Source organism: Numida meleagris, chromosome 13 (genome assembly GCF_002078875.1).
Source record: "Numida meleagris isolate 19003 breed g44 Domestic line chromosome 13, NumMel1.0, whole genome shotgun sequence".
Lineage (NCBI taxonomy): Eukaryota > Metazoa > Chordata > Aves > Galliformes > Numididae > Numida > Numida meleagris.
The window spans coordinates 374,335-391,088 of record NC_034421.1 but is presented as its reverse complement, the minus strand read 5'-3'; the positions used below and the strand labels follow the sequence as shown (position 1 = coordinate 391,088).

Genomic DNA, 16,754 nt, shown 5'->3' with positions numbered 1-16,754 from the left:
CTTCAACAGTATCCAGCCCTGAAAATACTATTTTGACCTTTGCTTCCTCTTTCCCAGCTGGATTCAGAACAGCACAATGTTTTATTTTTGCAATGATAAGCTCGGGATGGATTATATTCCCTTCAGGCGCTAGTGAGGAAGCCTTACTATAACCACGTAAAGCATTAGTTTCAGAAAGACTTAGTCTAAAATTCATGCTCTCTAGTGGAAGCCCTCCAGCAACATCCTGACAAACCAGCAGTATGGATGCACTGCAGGTGTGCCAGAGACTTACGTGCTCAAAAGTTTTTGCAGAAATTCCACACTCAAGCCCATGCTGTCTATTCCAGATGAGCCCCTGGATTTCTCAAACTTGCAGGCCATGCACACAGTGAGCCTTCAAGTTCCAACTCCAGGAGAAGCAGAACTTGCTGTGTGATCGTGTGCTTGAGCACATCAAGGGGACAGGGATGCCCCAGCAGTGCCTGGGCACATGGCCTGCAGGTGAGCTTCCAGAGTTCAGGGAGAAAGTCAGGTGGGCTGGAGGCAGAGTGCAGCAACACCTCGGCTGCTTTCAGAGCAGCACAGACCTGGCTAACGTTCAGCACTAGTGTCCAGGCTGCTGATTTCCTGAGAGAAGGATCTATGGCACTGTACTTCAGTAGTTCATGAAAAACTCTGCCTTTTGCAGAGGCAAAAAGCACAAGAAGCAAATCCATTGAATTTTATACAGGTCTACCACAAGCACGTAGTGTAACCATGGAAAAATTGGATTGCAAGAGTTCTCTGTTATTTTCAGTTGTAATCTCTAGTTCAGCATACTGCAAAGATGGACTTCAGGTCATGATGACACTTCATGTAAGCGTAAAGTGTATTGGTTTTAATAAGCTATTATCCTCCCTTCTGGTTGTAAATGTGTAGGTCTCCAAATAATATATGTCTGCCAAATGATTTGTTTCATCTGAACGTTAAATGAGAACTGTAAACATCTGAGAAAGGTAATAGACTGTGTATGTTTTCATGGTGATTTTTTGCACATCGTTACAATTCAGACATAAATGAGGATGACTCTGTGGCACATAACTGTAACAAGTGCCTTTAAGTACGTTATGAAATGTCTCCATGGCAACATGCTTCTGCTCATCGTATTTATAGTGAGAAAAAGAAAACAAGCAATGATAGTATTAACCCTGAAACCTTTCTGAAATCTAGGGGTTGAAAGGTATCTGAAGTCAAGGTTCTGATCCTTAGATCACGTTACCAGAGAAATAAGAACTGAAGGTAGAATCGGAATGTTTCTTCTGACTTCAGCTTTATATGATAATACCAAGTCATTGTGACCAATTACAACTTGTTTTTAACAGAAGAAAGTTAGAAAAAAGATGGTGCGTTTGCTTAGCTCATTGGAGAGCTCACCATGCTGGGTTAGTCGCATAGGTATGGTCCCAGAAAGCCAGAGGAGAAACCCCTTTGGAAATACCCCTGCAAACACCCTCCTCTCTCACCCCGTACTTTGGCACCATGTAAATGTGACTCAGAACGGACTGGCATCCTCCTTGTCGGGGCTTTGCGGAGCAGCAGTGTTTTATCTGTTCTCTTGGTACCTTCTTTCTGGAAAGTCTTTTGAAATCTTGGAAATGCTCAGGTAAATTGGGAAAAATAATAACTGTAAAAAGAATGTGTTAGGATGTGCACACTGAAGAACTGCACTGTAAGTGCTCCTCTTGGTTTATCTACAGGACTGCAGCTGAAGAATCTTCCAGATAACATGATTCAGAACAACATTTGATTCCCAGCTGTTACATCTGTTCTTGCATCTTCCCTACCCATTTCCCTATAGTCTTTGCAGCCCTGTTTTATAGGAACACTCGACTGAAGCAGTATGAAAGAGGAGTGCCATCTCAGCGAAAGGCTCATCTAAAGCTCAATGCAACAACAGTGTCTCAGGCCACCAGAAATGGGCAGATTCTTAGATAATTCACCACCTACAAATTCCTTGCATTTGGCTAAGTGTGTGAATGATCTGAATGTCTGTGCAATCATTTTTACTTAGGTATGAATACCGGGTCTAGAATTTATCTAATTACTTTAGGAAATATCCGACTTACTTCACTCTAGTTCATTCCCATTCATCTAACTATTTTAGAATAAGTTCTTTGTTTATATTCAATATAAATAGAGAAGGAAACTAGGGGAAAATAAAAAGATTCTGAATTAAACCCAAGAAGTCTATTTTTAGTCCTTCGTGAATTATTCATTACTACTTCCCACAAAACACCTCCTGCATTCTCCAAATGTTCTATAAAGTACTGCCATTTTAGGTAGATAAAAGCAGGATAAAATAATTGTATTAAGCAAAACTCCTTTTGTTTTTTCTCAAAAAAAAGCCTGCTATATAGTGACTTTTCACCCAGTGACTTCTGCAGTGGAAATGAATCCTTTAACTGTCGAGGGAGAAAATGCTGTAAACTGTGCTTACAAATCTGTACAGGAGCTTGAGTATAGGGACAAATTTAAGGGTCCTTGCACTCATGTACACAAAGAATTACAGAAAAGAAATTCATTCTCAATCACTTATTTCTGTTCCTGTTTGTGGAGGAAAAAAAGTGGTGCTGGTACCGAAGCAAGTAGGAGATGTTCTGTCCTTGCACTGTGTCCATCAGAGTTCTGCCCACAGCAATATGAGTGAAGTGGAACAGGGAAGAGTTTGGAGGTGAGGCCGTAAGACCTGGATGGAGTGATGACATCTACATCTGCCAGACTGAAAGAAAAAAAGTCTAAAATCTATCAGAGATGGAATTTGCTAAATATTAAGTTTCAAAGTGGTCCAAAAAACTTGTCAAAGTTTGGCTTCTTTTCTTTCTTTTAAAGATATTTTCCCAAATGAAATCAGGTGCTCTGATAGAGCATGTTTTTCAGTCGTTCCCCAGGAGTCTTTTCAGAATGGAACAAAATTTTTTTCAACACATTAAACTTTTTAAACCATCTTTTAATTCTGTATTGTTACTTCAAACCCAGCACAACAGCTTCCTGATCTATGCACTCAATCTAATAAGTTTTGTTGATCCCGCTGTGGCACACACCTTGGGGCAAAATGTTTTCTGCTTGTACATACAATACAAATCTTATACCATGAAGCTGTGTTAAGTAGGAACAGCACATCAGTATTCTCTGGCTGCTGCGCTGCCTTTAGACTTTTCTGCTGCTTCAGAATTAAATGCACAAAGTGCAGCTGGTGGTGAGGCAGTCGCTGTGCCCATCATTTAGGTCATAGGAAAAGACAGAGGCAGCCAATGCAGTGAGCAGGAAGCAGGGTCCATCCTGGTTTGTTTTGGAAATAATGAGTAGTATTTATCAAATCTGTTTATGCAGAGGGAATATGCAACAACCTTGATTAGCAATCAAAACTGACTGTGTCAGGTATTCAAAAGGGGAGGCCTTACGTAAGGAACATTGAGTGTAAACCAACACCCTCCTTTAATACTGATGTTTCCCAGTCCTCAGCAGCTCACCCACGAGAATGGCAGTCCTTGCTAAGGGTAGGTTGCCCTTGACTACTAAAACCTGAAACCTTGAGCTGCCTAATACAAGACACAAGAAAGAGGGAGAGAGGAAACTTTTTTGTTCTGAGTACGTTCTAGGCTATACAGAAAGTGCATATTTTGCCACTCTGGTGCCCAGAGTGATCAGCAAAGCTTAATTGTTTGCTTAAGCAGCCTTTGGAGCAGTGAGAGCAAGCAGAGCTATAAATTGGCAGGGGTGGCCAATGCAGTTGAGCAGGAAAAAGACTTTCAAAGAGAGGGTTTTGCTCCCAAGTGCTTATTGTCAGCTCTTTGGGTTAAACAGGTTTTAACAACCCAAACAAAAACTCCGCAGGGGAGCCTTTTACAAACAGAAAACAAAGGAGCCATGCTCCAGCTACATCAAAGCTTCCAGGCCTTTCTAACCTCCGGGGGCAGCTTGTTTCATCCGTGGCCCCTAACTCCATGCTAACGTCAGTCTTCCCGCCTACCAGTGAACCGTTTGTCTGGAGTTTCCTGATAGAGCTTGAAGCTGACTTCAGAGAAGGAACAGCCTTGCTTTAGGCAAAGCACAGCTATCCCTCTTACAGAGCCCGGGCTCCACCACGGAAGGTGTGTGAACACCGTGCTGTGGAGGAGGTTTCAAGCCCCAGGTGCGAGTGGATTTGGTCGCATGGAGCCCACGCTGCTCGGGCTCGCTCTGCTATACCAGCTGTCTTCTGTGCAGGCTGGAGAGCCACGGGGCAGCTCTGAAGATAAGATGATGCCATTTATTTTTGTCTTTTTTCATTTCCGTTTCTGTCCCTCAGCCCAGCGTAAGTAAGAGATAGTAATAAGAGATTGCAATTTCTAAAATGTTCATGGGAGTGACATTTCAAGCACATTTAAGAGAGAAGAGCATTACTTTCAGCATGTTTTTTTAATGTGGTTTTGTTCAGAATATGGCTGCATTTTTAACACTGCAGCGACAAGGGGGATGTTCAGGTAGCAGACAATAACTACAACAGATTATCAAGAATAAAATTGTAAATATTCATAAAACTTGTTAAAAGCCCCACAAAGGATTATTTTTTTTTTCATGCAATTGTTAAGAGACAGCTCCAGGGCATTTCATGCCCCATACTTTTCATGGTCCAATAACATTACTGTTCCCTACTCCCCTTACCTGTCTGGCCTTTTCAGACAATATTTTGCTGCCTGTAATGAAGTAGGAAGCTGTGAAGGCCTGATCACTTTCTTTGGTCTTCTCATCTCTGTACCTCCAGTTTTCATAAGTAAAATGGGTGATTGCATAATCTTAACAGTAGTACAGACTTAAAAATATCTTTTCACCTAGGATCATCCTGCTTTTCATTGTGACTGTGTAGGCTGAAGAATTCTGCCTTTCACATTGTATGTAAAGGACTTATTTCAGTCATGCACCGGAACGTGCCTTATATACTGATTCCTTGAAAGCTCCATGGCTGGTTACATTTTTAACAGTGTCTTATGGACAGCGAAATACCTGACATGTCAACCAGATGCTCATTGTATTAAATGAAAAATTATTTTTGATTCTGTTACAATTAAAAGTTGAAGGCACAGGCTCCGGATACCTCCAAGTACTGTGTTTTCATTCCCTTTGTCCCACCACAAACAATCTGGTCCAATTGTTAGTCAGATGGAGGCAGAGGGGAGTGAGCACAAGTGCAGATGTTGCTTTTTTTCTGCTAGATAGTGTCTTCTTTAATTGTGTGAAAATTGACAGTTGTCAGAATTCGGAGAAATAGATTTCAGTGGGATAAAGGACATCAAGGAAAAGTGTGAAATTCCTGTGATGGTGACTGCAGGGTGGCACGGAAAGGATGCAGTCACTCCTGCAGCCCTCTGCACAGAGCCTCACTCAGCTTCTCTTCTGGATCTTCCCCAGGGCTGCTGCCACAGGGGTGAGTGGCAACGTTCCTGCCCTAGACATAGCTGGGCAAGGCCACTTCTCCCATCCTCACCCCTCCTTTCCCCATTCGGTGGAAAAGGGACTGGCTTCTTGTAAGCTCATTTCATTTTTAGAATTTTTCTCATAGTATGACAGGGCAGTAATCATAATTTTTAAGAGGAATTTTAAATACTATAGGATATTCCTCTAGATTATGTTTTTGAACTCTTTTTTGCTTTTTGTTTTGTTGTTGTTTTTTTTGTTTGTTTGTTTGTTTGCAATGAAGAATGAGTTGCTGTGACTCTGAAGTGAAGAGTTTAGGTCCAGTTCCAGCTTCCAGTGCATACTGTTTGTGCTCCCATCAATTTTGCTCCCAGCCTCCTCATCTCTGCTGGAGTAGCAGAAGAGGAAAAAGATGTGGGCATGTTAAATTTAGGATATCTGTAAAGCTTTGTGTGCCACAGCTGTGGAAAATGTGTCTTTTGCTAGGTAGTGGAGGGTTTCAGGTGCCAGTGAAGTGTTTTCCAGCTAGCCATTGGGAAATACCAGTGTCACTGTGGAAAGAATTTTATAGACATTTTCTAGACTACAGTTCTGGCCAGCCTTATTGAAACACTGAGTTCAAAATGCAGGAATCGCAGAAATGGCATCCCCAAGAGAACAGGAAGTCCATTTTATGTGAGGCAGTGTAAGAGTTTATCTCATTTAGCTCAACAAAAGAAAGCTGGGAGGAGATGTGATTATTCTTGGAAAACACAGAGGAAAGAGAGCACAAAAACCAGCCACAGGTAAAGCAGAAGCAGATTTCTAACTTGCAGAGAAGTCAAGTTGTGAAAAGAACTCACAGAAGAGTGTCAGAGGCAGAAACAGGTTTAGGTGGGCTTGAGAGGTGCCAAAGGTCCTGAAGTTTATGCTCACCAACTCATCCCATTTTCTTTAATCTCACTGTGCTGTAAAACCATGGGCACTCCATGGTTACAGCTGGGGTTTGACCACTGCAAAACTTTCACTGAATGGATTATATCCTTGGCTTTGAAGTTCATTCATTCTAAATCTGAAGCAATTAGGAGAGAAGTTTCTTTGTTGTCAGAATGGCAGGTGTTAAATTGTAAGTGCATACCCCATCTTTTAGAAGGAGGAGACTTAAAATCTGGCACTAAATAATCTGATTTCCATGAAAGATAACAGGGGAGAGTGTTCATGTTTTACACTGCTTAGACTTACAGCCAAGCTTTATGTCTGTGAAGAGGGATGTAACAAAATACCTGGGAAAGCTGCAGAGGTTACAGTACCATAATTCTATGGAAAATATCTTCTATTATATTAATGAAATGTATTTTTCCTTGCAACATCGATGTCTTTCATTGCCTCATGAAAGATCCTGGCCTCTTTCAGTGCCGAGGGCAAACAGTCTCACAAAAACCTGCCCACCACCTTCTGATATGCTTTGTATGCTGTGAATGGCACCAATCTTATTTGTTTCTCACCATTCAAAGCATCTCAGAAGATAAATAGTTATCTCACAGACTTTACTGTCTCATTTATCACTCACTACTGTCTCTAAGAGCTTCACAGTGACTAATTAATTTAACTTCACAAACTCTTGCAAGATAAGGGATGGTACCTGATTGAGGCACAGAGAGATGAAGGTCAGAAGTTTCTCCAAACTTGGAAGTGCTATACTGAGATGTTCTGAGCATGGTGTTTAGAACAATAAAGCTTTTTATGCCCAAATTACAAATTGTTATTCATCTCAGATGCAATAAATAGTGCTCAGCATTTCTGTCAGTGAGAATCTATGTTCAGGACAGACACTCATAAAATAAAGAATGAGTAGTTGTGAAAAATATGCTTTCTATGAGTGCCTCAGTTAGTGAGAGGAGGACAAAAAATCTTTGACAGGTGCAAGGCTATAATGTAATTTTCTGAGACAGCATGTAACATTCAGGACATTTTCTTTTCCAGCAGCTTCTCTGTCTCAATTTCAAACATCACCTCCTCCAAGCTCAGGAGTGGTCCATCTTGATGAGAAGGAAGTTATGGAAAAGCAGCAGGAGGCCTGTATGGGTGAAGGATCTCCTGACTAACCTCAGCCATAAAGTAAATGCATGCAAGACATGGAAGCAGAGATGGGTGACCCAGGCAGAAAACAGGTACTGTCCAAGCCTGCAAGGATGGGGTTAGGAAAGCCAAAGCCCACCAAGAGTTGAATCGGATTAAAGTTTTGAAGGGCAACAAGAAACACTTCCAGCTTCCTTGTGCATTTCTGTTCTGTCTCTGTCAGCTCACTCTTCAAGACCTGTTTCATTTCTGTCATTCCCTTTTCCACAGACCTTACTAGTCAGCATAATTCCTTGCTCCATCCTCTTTCTCTGGTCTGTCTTCCCCCTTCCTAGTCGCTGTATCCCAGATTTGTTTCCTTCCCTTTGGTTCTGACTTCATTCCCATTGCCTCTTCCCGTGCCCTTAGAATCATAGAATTAGCTAGGTTGGAAAAGACCTACAAGATCACCTAGTCCAACCATCCACCTACCACCAATAACCCCACTAAACCATGTTTCTCAATGCTATATCTAAACGTTTCTTGAACACACTTGTCCCACTCAGCTAAACTAAATGTTTTTCAAAGGCTGAAGCGCTCCATCTGAAACTTTCTGTAGCTAAATAAGAGTAGCCTAAAGCAGAAAGCACAGAAAATGCAGCTCACATGGTTGAAGTTTTATCAGTGCTTTAAACAATGGAAAATATGATTTTACGAAGTGTTAAGCGACCTTAGTGACAGAGCCACTAACATGCAGTAGCATATTTTTGAAATGTCCAGGATTCCCAAATACTGTCCCAAACAGAATCATAGGTGATGCCACCTATAGCACAGAATAGCTTATATTAAAAAAAGGATTTTTCTTCAGGAAATTAATGAAAATACTTAAGCGATATTTATCATTACACTTCCCTAATCTTAATGACCAAAATATGGAAGAAAGAAAATTTGTAAACAAGTACTGCCCAAAAATTAACATAAAGTGACACTTAGCCTGCAGAATCCCAATGAATCAGTGCATAGTTTCTGGGGGCCAATATTTGGAGCTCATATCTGCAACTATAGAGTTGTATTAGTAGTCTATTGATGTGAAGAAAATTAACTACAAACCTAAAAGAATATAAATTACTCTATTAAAATTTTTAAAGAAGATGAAATCAATACATGAATTCAAGAAAAATAGCGAAACAACAATAGTTTTTTTGAAAAGTTGACAGTAAATTTATAGTTGAAATTATTTCTATGTTAATGTTCACATATATACAGATTTATAACTAAAAAAATCCTGTGTTGGTAGCAAAATATGATTTTGAGGATGTTGCTCAATGGCTGAAAAGGATGAAGTCAACTGAAATGTATTTTTAACCAGAGGATAAATCCTGTCTGAAGGCTTTGTAAAGGAATCTTATAAATTTTGACAAAAAGTGTGAATTTATTTTATTCTCTAGACCTCGGTTTGGCTTCTGATCATAGGAAAACTGATGTAAATCTGGAATACCTCCTTTGAAACCAGCTAAGACTTTCAGAATTTATGTTTCCATATCCAAGAGCAGAATTTATCCCATGGGCTAAAGCCAGCTCTGTTGAGCAGGAGACATTTGGTCTGGCTGCATGGGGGAGAAGCTGTGGCAGCTGGCCAGCCTTTCTTCCCAAGAAGTTATGTCAGGTTCATCATCAGATCCATTTGGACATCCAGCATCATGGGAAATAGCCAGACTCTCTTTTGAGTGGCAACTGTTAGAGAGAGCCAGCTGGCATCACTCTTAGGAGGCTCAGAGGAGATGGCCACCACCTAAAAGTGCCTTACTAGTTCTTGGCCTCTTGTTTCAGGGCTGCTGTGACTTGCTCTCAGTCCTTATTCTTTTTGTACCGTAATTTAATTTATGACCAGAAGAAGTGCAACAGGAAAGGGAAAAGATGACAAATATGCTAAACACAGCCAGCCATATACTTGAAAATGTAAACATCAGACTATTCCCTAGATATGTAATTACAGGCAGCTTCAAAGAGAAGAGAAAAGGCACACTTTTAGTGAATATATCATATTTTGTATACACTGCCTTTGCTTGAAGGACAGTCTGCTTTTTACAGGAGCACAGCAAACTGTTTTTAAAGAGACATCAACCAGAGTTTGTGGCTGATGACTTGGAGCTCCCAGGAGAAATATAGAGTCATCGCATGGGAAAGAATAAAAATACAAAAGCAAATGTTGCATGTTTTCAGCATTCTCTTCTTTCCTTCCCAAGACCCTTAAGGATGGCCTGCCCAGCCATGCTCCAGTGTGGTGGGACACAAGAAGAGCCATCTTCTGACACGTTCCCACTTCCCAGCTTTGTGAAATTAGTATTGGAAAGACACTGGGAGGAAATACTTCTGCTTCATGCTGTCAGTACCATAAAGGGAACTGGAATGGTTGTACTGGACGGCTGATTTAATAGCAACAGTGGTTAACAAATACCCTTAAGACCTTCCTGCCCCACTGCTGCAGTCTCCTCTTCTGGAAACTGCTCTGGGCTGCTGTAAACATCTCCTCCTTTGGCCTGTGCTCAGAACTGGATCCCAAACTCCTGTCTCTGGTCTTCCTCCACGCTGCTGGAGAACACTTCCAGAACCAGCTCATGTTACTTTACCAGCATGGTGCAGATCTAATTGAGGTGCCCACCGCTCCTTTTGAGCACCATATTGGTGTAGGGTGGATTGTCTGCATGCAGCTCCCAGCTAGAAATTCAAACTTGGACTTACCTGCTTCCTTCTTATGGCCTTAGTCCTCTCCCTTTGGAAGGGAAGGGCATTCTGTGTGCTGGACACAGCACATCTGTTTCTAAAACCTCAAGTTTATTGGCTAGCCTGATCCAAAAGTTTCTTCAATCAGAAGCTTTCCATGCAGTGGCTTTTAGAGGAAACCCTAGTAATCAAAATCTACAGGTCCACTTCATACAGAATTTCTGAGAGGACAAAAACTTTTAGGGAACTTGAAGATAAAGAGAAATAAACTATTTTTCTACTTATCAGATGCCATCAGTGCATTTTTTAAATACCTATGTAAGAGAGAGAACCCATGCAAAGTGAGAGTTTCACAGAACTCTACATCTTCTAGCCCTTGGGTAGCACTTAAACAGAAAAAGAGTGAGGTGTGACTACAGCCAGCCAACACCTTCTTTGAGATGTGGGAAGGTGTCCAGCTCAGTGACGAGGATAAAGGGTAACATGCGGCTGTCACGGCGAGGAATGGGTGAAAAGGGGAAGGCCTGGGCACCCAGTGCTTGGGAAGCTATGCTGCTTAGCCGTGCTGATGTGCTGCAGCTGAGGACTGGAGGATGTCAGCAGCAAGTAAAGAAGGAGACATTTTAAACAGCCTTAAAATGTTCAGATTTGTGGTAGTAGCAACTACTGAGGAGAATCAGGAATGGAGCCTGAGGATGCCTCTGTGAGTAATTTAAACTCAAGTTAAATTCTCTGCTGTCTGTGGTAAACCATTTTACCTCTGGCCAAGTAGTTCCTGGTGTCCTAATACCTAAATAAGCATGTTTGTATTTATTCTCTCCAGCCAGTATCAGAATGAATGTGGCTATATTTGATGCTTGAAAGCCAAAGGAGTAATTTAAATCAGAGAAACTGTTTTCTTGGATGGCGAATGGGAAAAAATCAAACTTTGTTTCTCACGTTACAAAGACTTCCTGAGTAATTTCACTTTAACAAGTTTCCATTTAACAGATGTAGCCTCACAGCAATCAAATCCTCAGCACAGGTATTGCAGTCTTAAAGCATGAAAGAACAAATACATAAGAATGTACCCTGCCAGAGATGAATGTTACTAGCTGCTTTTCTGACTCTTTCCATAAATTGCTATAGACTGAGAAAACTCTTGCAGCCACCTGCGCAACCTCTGCAAAAAACCTCCTCCCACCATTACCACTCAACAGTGAGCTAAGGCCATGGTTTTAAATCAGGCTCAGCCAATCCACCTAGAATGGGAAAGCAATGAAATATGTAAGTATTAATTAGATCAAAATAGCACTAGGCTCACACTTATTTTACTGAGATTTCAAGGATTCTGGGAATTAATAGATATGCAAAACTTTTTGCTACTACACTGCTTTGCCTTTATGGCATAATAATAGGTGTTTATATTTTATCCCCTGTAGATTTTTTTAAGTACTAGGGAGCGCTATAGTGTAACTACGGTGGAAGAATGTAAAGCAAGAGCACAAGGAAAGTGAGCAAGGTCAATTCATGTTTTATTCATATGAATCACGGTCTTTTTACTATGGAATTATTAATCTACAGGTTGGTGTTAATCTACAGTTTGTTAAATAAATGTAATTGTTTTATTAGCAGGGCGTAAGGAATGGGGTCAGTACCCCTTCCACCTTTGCCTAGCATGGCTCTTTGAGTAGGAACCAGGAGTAGTCACAGCCCTGATACAGCTTCACTGTTCCTCACCCCCACATCAGCACATGGCTCGTTCTCCAGTTTTCTGGGAGGTAAAGCAGATAGGAGAGTTATCAAGGCCCTTAGGAAGCATATGCTGTAACCTTACTGACTGGATGTGAAAAAGAACAAGGCTATTTTTTCCTTTCAGAACTTGAAGGGGGCCTACAGGAAAGCTGGGGAGGGACTTTTTATAAGGGCAAGTAGCAACAGGATGAGGGAAAATGGTTTTAAACTGGAAGAAGGTAGGTTTAGACTAGATATCAAGAAGAAATTCTTTACTGTGGGTGGTGAGACACTGGAAGGTTGTGAATGCCCCCTACCTGGAAGCGCTCAAGGCCAGGCTGGGTGGGATTCTGAACAACCTGGTCTAGAGGGAGGTATCCCTGCCTACAGCAGGGGGGTTGGAACTAGATGATCTTAAAGGCCCCTTCCAACTCAAGCCATTCTGTGATTTTCCAACTGACAAATTTGTTGATGAGTGTTAGCATTTCAGCTGCTAGGTAATAATCAATTGATCACCCAATCCATACAAAATTGCTAAATAGCAAATACTGTGTAGAAATCACAATACACGTTGCATGTGTTCTTATATTTGTTTGTTCTTTCATATTTTAGAACTGCAATACCTATTCTGAAGCACGATCCTTGACTCTAAGTGGATTCTGAATTTTACACCTATGTTTAGCTCTTCTGAAAAGTCAAAGAATTTATTTTTAAGACACTGAAAATGTGCAGTTAACATAGAAAATCACTATTTGAGGAGCGACTGTTGTCAAAACATGGTCAAAACCAGTTGGGAGTTGGGATTCCTAAGAAAGATCCAGCAAAGTGGACATATGCTGCCAAGGGAGAGGACAAGAACAGACCCAGACTGAGGTACAGTGCTGCAAGAATTAAGTGTGCTTACTGTTTCTTTGAAGTCTAAGTTACTGTTATTATGATGTTACTTAAAGCCTCTTAATATTTAAAATGTACTTGTTCTAAGCAAGCATTTAAGATCTTCATATGTTGCTGCTGCTTCATGTAAACATTCTAGATTTGCTGTATGGACAATTTCTGTTTGCAGTTGTAATTGTATGACAGAAACACATATCATTGGATTATGAATTAAAATTGCATTAAAAATTAAAAACCTTAAAGTGCAATATCTATTGCTTAAGGAACCACGAAACAGCAAAGCAGTGATTAAATGAATGATTGATCACATGTAACTCTAAAAATCTAGTTCTTAAAGATTTTTTTTTTTAAAGCTACGAGCACACAGTGAATGGGATTCTTTCTCTGGCAGCTGAGATACTGATTTCTACTGATCAGTCAGAGTGATGAAAACCTAGCCAGAGAACCTGTTGCTGCTATTCTTCCCAAACGCATATACAGCAGTTAATCTACTAACTGCAGAGTATGCTCTGAAGTTGTGTCAAGCTATACCAATGCTGTTTTCTAATACCCTTTTTCATATTTTTTTTTTTAGTTTAATTACAAGATCTTCAGTAAGCAGACGTCTCCATCTCATCTCCCACATCTCACTGAAGCTATAAATTAACTCTCAAGTTAAATGCAAGGATGTAACAGGGAATTTTCCAAAGTTTTTTTTTTTTTTCTTAGCAATGAAACTACTTAAGTAAAGCAAAGAAATCCTTGATAAAAGATTCTTTGCATTTTTATTTAGGCAATTGTTGGGGTTTCCTATTTTGGGGATGAAATCCTTTAAGGATACTCTGCTGGTTAAGCATGCTTCTCCATAGAAATGCAGAGAAGTGTCTTCTAAGTATTAGTTGTGGACTGTATTACTTTCACTAGTGCCATTGCATCCTGGTAAGATTTATGAACTGTGAAGGATGTGTGGATGTTGTCTCTCCATTTCAAAGAAAGAGCGTGAAGAACTTAAATAAACATAGCATTTAGATGGATTGTTTTTGTCAGGATCTGGTTGACTGTGTCTGCCTCTCTAAAGCCTGCTTCTCTTTGCTTGGTTTATATGCGTTTTTGGAGCTTGCAATTTCTACATACTAGTCATATTAGCCAAGAGCAACCACTAGTTATTGTTTCAACAAGTGGTGAAATCTTAAGCTAAATGAGTTGGCTACATTTACATCAGCAATCAGATAGTGTTGTAAGGTTTTATGGATGTTCTTAAAATTTCTTGTAGTCTTATTTCTCTGAGAGTTGCTATAAAACATGAGCAAAGCAGGAAAAAAAATGTTGAGAAAAAGGTTAAGGAAAATAGTTGCATCCATGTCTCTTATTTTGTAATGAAATTGTTAATGGTTATAAATAAATTGTGGATTTGATGCTATTTTCAAGGTTCCTATCAGTTTGGAAATTTTGGCTTAAGTTTTTTATATTCTTTGCTGGTGGTGGTGGAGTTTGCCCTTGAAGTTATCTGCACTGCCATACCTAGTAATTACAGTCAAAACGTCTCTTATCAACCACAGAAAACTAAATTCACTCAATGGCTAGGAAATGATTCTAATAATCGTTTCTAATGGTTTTAGGTGACAGAATGTTATATCACTACTGATTTTGAAGTAATACAAATACTGATGTGCTGTTAGTTAGAAGCAACTCATAAGAATCCCTAATTAAAATAATTTTTTTTATTACTACTATTAAAAAACACCTCCTTTCTCTTATCTCATAATCTTTTTATTGAGACCTGCCTTATGTTATGAGGAATTTAAGCTATGCGACTGAAGTGTGACTAGGAGCCTTGAGACTGAAATGAAGGATGCTTCCTTTTACAAACCATTATATAAAATAAAGCAATAAGCAAAAAATATATATAATTGCTTATTTCTATAATAATTATCCATTCTATATGAGTTGACAAGCCACAGGATACTGAGGATATTTTGATAGACTTAATAAATTTTTATTGAACTTTTTGTTAACTTTGTGGAAATTCTTATGTTAATGGGATTGCAGTTGTCAAACTGGGAATAGGTCAGCTTTGCACAGTTTTCAAGGCCAGACTGGATGAGGCTCTGAGCAGCGTGGTGTAGTGGGAGGTATCCTTTCCTGTGGTAGGGGCGTTAGAATAACACGATCTTCTAAGGTCCCTTCCAACCCAAACCATTCTAGTTTTATGGAAGTTTGACAGAAGGGGATAAAACCTGTTGTCTTTTCTTCGATGTATTTAACAAAAAACATGTATGTCACTTGTATCATACATATGAGTGGTACCTGCTGGTTCAGAGGTAGATAAAAACTGTTATTATTGATAAAAATTTATAAACCTGAGTTATTGCACTCAACACAAACTTGCTGTGTGATAATTTTCTCTAATTAACAGTGAATTAATAATCCTCAGAAGCCATCACTGAAAGTCTGGCTCTTTTTTTATTATTAAAAAAAAAAGCGTTGAGAGGAAGGATGCAAAATTCTTACTGGCTTCAGCAGAGCTGGGTTTTCAGGCAGAGTGAGCAGTCCAGTCTCACTCATGCTCATGTTTTTGGGACCAGCTCTGGAGCAGTGTGAGGAATCCGAAATAGTTCTTCCAAAAAAGGGGCAGCTTCCTCTCCTGTTTGTCCCACATTATGTTCTTTGTTTTGTCTGTGAATCACCAAACATCCTTTGTGATGTTTATGTGGTGTAATTTATATATCCAGCACTCACCTGTTAAACAAAAGGTGATTTACTAAGTGCTGCTCAATCTGACAGCCGTTACTACGCCATAGCCAGAAGAGATTGCTTACAAGTTTATTTCAATTATGCATAGGCCTACAGTGAAATACTATATTCACTTGTTTTGTGCGTGGGCTGCATAATAGTGGCAAACAATAGCGTGACCTAAAAGGATGCTGGCTTTTGCATAAGTCATTTGTTGAAGTATTGGATTTCCACCTGGCTACATTAACAGGTTTGTGATCAAGTGAATCCTCTTACAGAATTGGTTAGGCTTCTTTTCAAAATGTACCAGAGTATCCAGAAAGACCCACTTAGACCATGATGACAAATCTTCACAAGAAGTTTGCCTGTCAGGCTGGGGCCACTGACTGTGTTCAGTGCTAAAACCTGCAGGTTTTTTTTCTTTGAGGAAACACTTCTCTCACTAATGATAAAAAAAAAAAATCTGCATTTGTCCTTCAAATGCTTCTTTTGTAATGCCATGAGACACGTCTATGAAAGCAAACAATGAAATGCATCAAAACTTTGTAATTCTATATTTTAGGAACTATCTTACAGAAGTAAGGACAAATCTTGTCCTTATTAAGTAAATCAGTTTTTCATCCACCAGAACCCGCAGGTCCTTCTCCGCAGGGCTACTCTCAAGGAGTTCTTCTCCCAGTCTGTATATATATCTGGCATTACTCTGACCCAAGTGCAAAACCTTGCACTTTGCTATGTAGAACCTCATTAGGTTCACCCAAGCCCACCTTTCGAGTTTCTCGAGGTTCTTCTGGATAGCAATATAATACAGTTTGTGATAATATATTAGCATTTTTAGTTTGGTTTGTTTTTTAATCAAAATTATATTTTAAATCTGCTCCACTTAAAGATATTTCTTTATATCCTCATACATAGAAAGTGTATGTTATTTCAAACTCAGGAAGACCTAATGTTCTTGCCAGGAGTGGAGAGAAGGTAGTATTTTCAGTCTCTGTATTTGAGTGAATTTTATCATGCAATAATGCTTAAAATTTTGTAGTGTAGCTAGGTTATATATTCAGTGTTCAAACTTCAAGCTATAGTAAGTTCATGGCGATGGCTTATCTTGTATATTAGCATTTACAAAGAGAGACTTTCAGTTGGTCTCTCAACATCCTTGTATCCCACTAGAGGTGACTTATCTGATGCCCTCTGCTTCTTTGTAGGAATGGGCATTAGAAATTACTCTCTGCCCAAAAGTAGACACAGATGGAATCAAT

At 39.8% G+C, this 16,754-nt stretch overlaps 1 protein-coding gene and 1 long non-coding RNA gene across 19 annotated transcripts in view; one reads left to right on the top strand and one right to left on the bottom strand.

Annotated features, from left to right (window-relative positions):
- SHISA9 (shisa family member 9) overlaps window positions 1–16,754 on the bottom strand; it is a 168,601-nt gene that overhangs the window by 106,154 nt on the left and 45,693 nt on the right.
- LOC110405685 overlaps window positions 1–16,754 on the top strand; it is a 382,975-nt gene that overhangs the window by 360,818 nt on the left and 5,403 nt on the right. For 16 of the 18 annotated variants that reach the window (XR_002443056.1, XR_002443060.1, XR_002443057.1 and 13 more), the window contains 3 exons: window positions 7,378–7,565; window positions 12,502–12,762; window positions 13,358–15,957. This is a non-coding gene — a long non-coding RNA (uncharacterized LOC110405685). Of the gene's footprint in view, window positions 1–7,377; window positions 7,566–12,501; window positions 12,763–13,357; window positions 15,958–16,754 lie in introns of those variants that run through there. The other 2 variants (XR_002443059.1, XR_002443065.1) reach the window with 2 other exon arrangements.